Raw genomic sequence first — 6,129 nt, forward strand, 5'->3', positions numbered from 1 at the left:
TGACATGGCTGTTCACATGAGCTAACAATTTCAACAGAGTTTAATTACAGCTCATGAACTCTCCCCAGGTTCAGTCCCCTATTTGCCCCAGTCCATGCATTGAGATCTGGATATTCTCTTATGCCCTTTATGAACTGAGTACATTGAAAGTTGCTGGTGTATTTTTCTGAACCTCAGAGTTATGTAACTGGTAATTTAATGCTGCCAATAAGGCCACATGTGTGGGAGACATATGGGGAACCCTGGACGATAGTAATATGATGGACAACCCACATAAACTGAGTGATCTCAGTCTGAAATAATGCTGTGTGAGCTTACCAGCTGCAAGATGAATGGTGGAGTTCAGGTGCAGTCCTGGTCCAGCAGTCGCCATGATATGGACTGTCTTAGATGGACTATATGCTTAACATGGTCTATGTCTGCTTAACATATATACACAGTAAGGGCTTCAGTACCAAATATGTAAACTGGAGTGGTCTCCCTCCTACTTCAGGGTTCCCATTGGAGGTCTCAGGATTCACACCAGTCCCAGGCTAAGGGCCTGGGAATAGGATTTCTTTTCCCACTGGAAAGAAGTTAATCTCTTTACGTATTCAAGCATCAAGAAGAATAAATTGACAATTGTTTGTGTGCAGTATTCCGCCTTCCTTAAGAAGGTACTTGAGATGGCACCTCATAATGCCTCCATAATTCTTCAAGGGGATGTCAATTTTATGCTGAGGATGATATTTGGAGAAGTGTAATTGGAAGACCCTTCCAGAAGCTAACCTGAGTAGTGATCTGTTATTAGACTCCTGTCAGTTTGAAGAAGGACACCTTCAGAGTAACGCTCACAGAGATGTCTTGCAATTCAATCGAGATAGGAGAGGATTCACTGGATAGGATATCCAGAAGTGCTACAGTAAAACAGTTGAAGAGGGGCAGCTGTTGGAGAGTTTAAAAATGGCATGGTAAAAGACTTTTGGGTGGCCTCGGAGATGTTTTGGCAAACCTTTCAACACGGAGATTTCACAAACTTTGCTGAGGAATGTTGGAAGGTGCACTTTGAGAATTTCCACAACCCAGGGCCTATGCCATCCTATAGAGAGCTAGTGCCAGAAATATTTGGTGATTTGGAGTTTATCTCTGTAGATTAAGTTACTACTATGATGGTTAGAAAGCTTCATAACAGCAAGGCTATAAGGTGGATGAGATTCAGACTGAGATCTGAGACACTGATATATATATATATATATATATATATATATATATATATATATATATATATATATATTACAGATCAGAGAATTCTAAAGGAGGGGGACGATTAAACGTTATTGCCAAGTGTCAGAAAATTACACTAAGCATCTTTACAAGCAAATCTCTCTCTCTCTCTCTCTCTCTCTCTCTCTCTCTCTCTCTCTCTCTCTCTCTCTCTCTCTCTCTCTCTCATGCTCTCTCTCCTACCACCTCACCTTCTGGCAAAAAACAAAGCATTCAGGCCTTCATGGCAAGACTGTGTACCAGCTGTTTTATCCAAAATATCAGACTCCTCTATATCCAGACACTGGACTGACACCAACCCACACGTACACATATACACACATATTCCTGAGTGAACACCATTCCTCTCTGTTGGTAGTTTTTGCACAGTTCTTTCCTAAATTGCTGCTAAACCACTGTAAACAAAATACTGTATCAAGTATCAAGCATACTGCATCAAGCATACAGCATTTATTACTATACTGTAATATCTATTTTTGCACTTTATTAAACACTAGAATTGTGCACTGTCCTTCACTTTGCCTACTGTCCAATTTTAGAAATTAAGGTTCTGTCTCATGTGATGTATCAGCTATATATGCTAATAATAATCATAAAGCCACTTGACCATGTTTTTCATAACAGACAAGTTATGCTGGTGAGATGAGCTCCACAAATGGCCCTGTTTCTTGTTATCGGGGCATCAGTTCACATTATTTATTCTCACACATAGCATAAATACATTATACATTAAGTTTTTACTTACAGTAACAACAGGCTATATGAAAGTGGTAGTCATCATAAAAATCATTGTAAAAGGTCTCTTAAGTTTACCCTCCTACAATGGTAATACTACAAACAATAAAAGTCATAAAAACATGAAACAGGAATAAAAACTCAACAATAGATGCATGCAATTGATAACAGGATTAAAGTCAAGGTGCTGGTAATGTAGTCTCCTGCCTTGCGCTTTCCATTGAGGCAATTTCCTATGAGCCTTGCTCTCCTGATGATTGGGGGCCTTCTGTTTTTCTGCCTGTTTTATCTTACCAGAGGATCTATATTACACACCCTGGTCCAGCTCTCTGATGCAGCATCTCCCCATTTGTGTCTTTACCTATCTATTCCCATCTGGATGCAGCACACAAAATTAATACTCATTTTTTCTTAATTTTCTTCCCCCTTGTTTGTTCAATAATACAGAAAATAAGCATACAACAGCTCACACAGCTTGCCTACAAACATGTAGCCTTTGATAGACATTCCTTAGCAAAATCATGCTAAAATGCCCATTGTACTTTCTAAGTCTCATTTGTCTAGATGTAGATGTGATTTAAAATCTATGTCATTATAGAGATTATGGGACATCTATATGACACCTAGATGATTTATGAACATACTCTTTGCAGGCACTTACATTTCACATGGTTTATTTACTTTACCTATGTTTGACTCTGGCATTTTCTTCCTCCTTGCACTTCTCTGTCACTCACTCTGCTTAGACGAGCTCTACATCCTCCTGATCGCATTGATACGTCAGCTCGTGGGAGCAGGAAATGAAAGTTTCATTCCTCCCTTCAATCCATGGCCTTTATCAGAGCAATCTGGGTCTCTCCATGCCAGCCTGCTGTTTAATAAACTCATTTTGAACCCTAAGAAAACATGCTTATCTTCACACACGCACAAACACACACGCACAAACACACACACACACACACACACACACACACACACACACACACACAGAGAGAGAGAGAGAGAGAGAGAGAGAGAGAGAGAGAGAGAGAGAGAGAGAGAGAGAGAGAGAGACCTACACTCCTCCTTCTTCGACACAACACTATCAGTGGTGTAGTCTAGGTTTTTGTAGTTAGTACACTGTGATCACCCCCCCCCCCCCCAGCCTCATACGCACCCATCATAGTGCGACACCCCATAGGCACCACCACACTCACTAATGCATAAAATATGCATCTACATGTAATTTAGAGCATTATTAAAGACTGCTTATGTGTTATCAACATTCCAATTTATTACAAGCAACAAAAGACAGTCAGCTGATAAAACCTGTGCTCCAGGTCCCATATTCATATAACATTTAAGGCTAACTGTAGCTCTTAAAGGTATAGTTCACTCAAAAATGAAAATTGTGTTATTTCCTCACCCTCAATTTGTTCCAAAACTGTATGAGTTTCTTTCTTCTGTTTAACATAATAGATGATATTTTGAAAAATGACACAATTTTCATTTTTGGGTGAACTACACCTTTAAGAGCTACATTTAGCCTTAAATGTTATAAGAATATGGGACCTGGAGCACAGGTTTTATCAGCTGTCAATTTTCAATGTACATTTAAGAGTGAACAATAAACATTTGTTCAGTTCTATCACCAACACTCTTTAATTGCAGAATATTATGAACTGAATGAACTGGTAGTTTACAAAGCTTTCCAAACACATTTGTACTCGGGCTGTGGGTGAAATGTCACCCGAAGCTGCTGTAGCTTTAGGCGCAGGCTTCCGAAAACATTGCGCCAGAAAACAACGCCAAACAACTAATTTTTCCTCCTTGGTAGGTGACGTCAGATCAGGTCACAGGCCACGGAAGCCCCAATGGTCCAAAAATGTTAGTGATTCGCAATCGCAGCCACAGTCTGTGTTCGCAACACAGACGGGGTGAATTTATGAATTAAAGTTCTGTCACAAAACGATATTGTTACGTATCCTCACGCTTTTTAAGTGGGTATACGGAAATCCTTGGCCTTTCCTAGTGGGTATACGGCGTATACCTGCGTATCACGTAGACTACACCACTGCACTCTATCCAGTGTTAATGTCATTAATTCCAAAGGAGCCACATAAAATGTTAAAATGTTTTAAGATTTAAACTTCTGAGTGGAGCATAGAAAGAAATCGAGAGGAAAATGGATTGGGATTTCTTTGCTAGGTTAAATGTGGACTGAATATATATATATATATATATATATATATATATATATATATATATATATATATATATATATATATAGATATATATATAAATATATCTAATAAAATAAATAAATATATATATAGATATATATATAAATAAATATAAATATATCTAATAAAATAAATAAATATATATATATATATATATATATATATATATATATATATATATATATATATATATATATATATATATATATATAAGTGGTTCTGGTTCTAATGTCACTGCTGCCATCTATCTGCCAAACACTATATTATATAATGGATGTGTGTTTTTTTTTAAATAGTTTAAAACAGAACCAAGTAAGATTAAGATAACTTAAGAACTAACAGAAAAGTAAAGCCTATGTAATGAATTAAAGATGACTCTCAGCTTGTTCCCTATCACAATCACAGCACATTCCCAGAAGCCCTGATCACTGTTAAAAGTACCTGAATATGAATGTGACATATTTGAATTATTTACATTTCACATCCATTTTTATTAGTTTTTTGTTAGTTTTTTATTTTTCTTAGGGTTTATTTAATACAATTACATTGCTATGTTTTTTGACAAAAACAAATGCCAAATAGTTATAATGTTATATAAAAGTATATAGGGGTTAACATCCTTGTAGAAAACTAGCTATTTGAGAACTTTTGAGTGTTTTAGAGACATTTACATTTCACTTCAGGTTTCATGAAAAATGTTGAATTTTAATGTAAAAGGAAATTGTGTTCATTTAAATTATGGAGCAAATCTCTATGTCAAATATATTTTGTTTTAAAACAGAAGTAAATAATAACTTTAACTACATGTATTTATATAGCAACGATTTATTTATTTCTGATTATTGTGTATTTATGACCTATAGAAACTACTTATGTAGTTTCTATAATTACCAGCACAGGGGACTAAAAATCCTTACACTTCACCTTTGAACCCTGAGTAAAGATACTATTTGATATTTTCATTAATCTTATCTATGCACCCTAATGCTTGATTACTACTCATCTCTTGATTACTCACTATTTATGACGCTCCAGTTCTTACACAACAACCTTAGCAAATCAAGTGTCCATTGTGTTTAGGGACAGTTTTTATGCTGTCTGGGGCTTTTAAATCCAGTAAAGGAAAATTGTAATACTACAGTGTACAAAGACATCCTATTCATTTGTGTGCTTCCAATTTAGTAGCAACAGTTTGGGGAAGAACCAGGTCTTCATTTATGTTTGACCATATAGTGTAGGTTAGACTGTATTATGTCATGGACATTTTGACATGCAAACTCACTGACATATAAAATTTTCACATTAAATTCTGCATTAAAATATTCAGCATTCCTTCATCAACAGTGGAAAACATTGGGGAAGTAAGTGGGAATACATTCGCATGCAAACAGACATGGACGCACACACATACACATGCACGCATGCACACACACACACACACACTTACAGAGGCAGTTTTGTCAATCCACATGTCTACATTTTCTAGTCTTAACTTGTCAGTGAACAGGACTGTAATAGGAACATTTCCTAGTTCCAAATGAACCCTGCACAAAGATTTAATTAAAAGTTGTGATTTCTCTCATTGCCTGTTAATAGACATTTTTTTATCCACTGTAGTCTTATCTAATCTAGTTCTCAGTCCTTTGGCCTGTCTGCAATTTCACTCACATTGAGACAAGAGATATAGTTACTAACAGATACATATAGCATCAGTGCACAGGATTAAGAATGATTAAGATATATGTGTAACAAATAAAGAAATTGCATTAGATTGCATATGTATAAGATAGACTTGTATCTAACACACAAGTCAGTGTTCACTAACATGCTAACAAAGAGAACAATTGATCGTAAATCTTCAGTAACTCTTAATCCTGGACAGGGACACAGTGAATGTGTGACATTTCTT

The sequence above is a fragment of the Tachysurus fulvidraco genome, chromosome 11 (assembly GCF_022655615.1).
Source record: "Tachysurus fulvidraco isolate hzauxx_2018 chromosome 11, HZAU_PFXX_2.0, whole genome shotgun sequence".
Classification (NCBI taxonomy): Eukaryota; Metazoa; Chordata; class Actinopteri; order Siluriformes; family Bagridae; genus Tachysurus; species Tachysurus fulvidraco.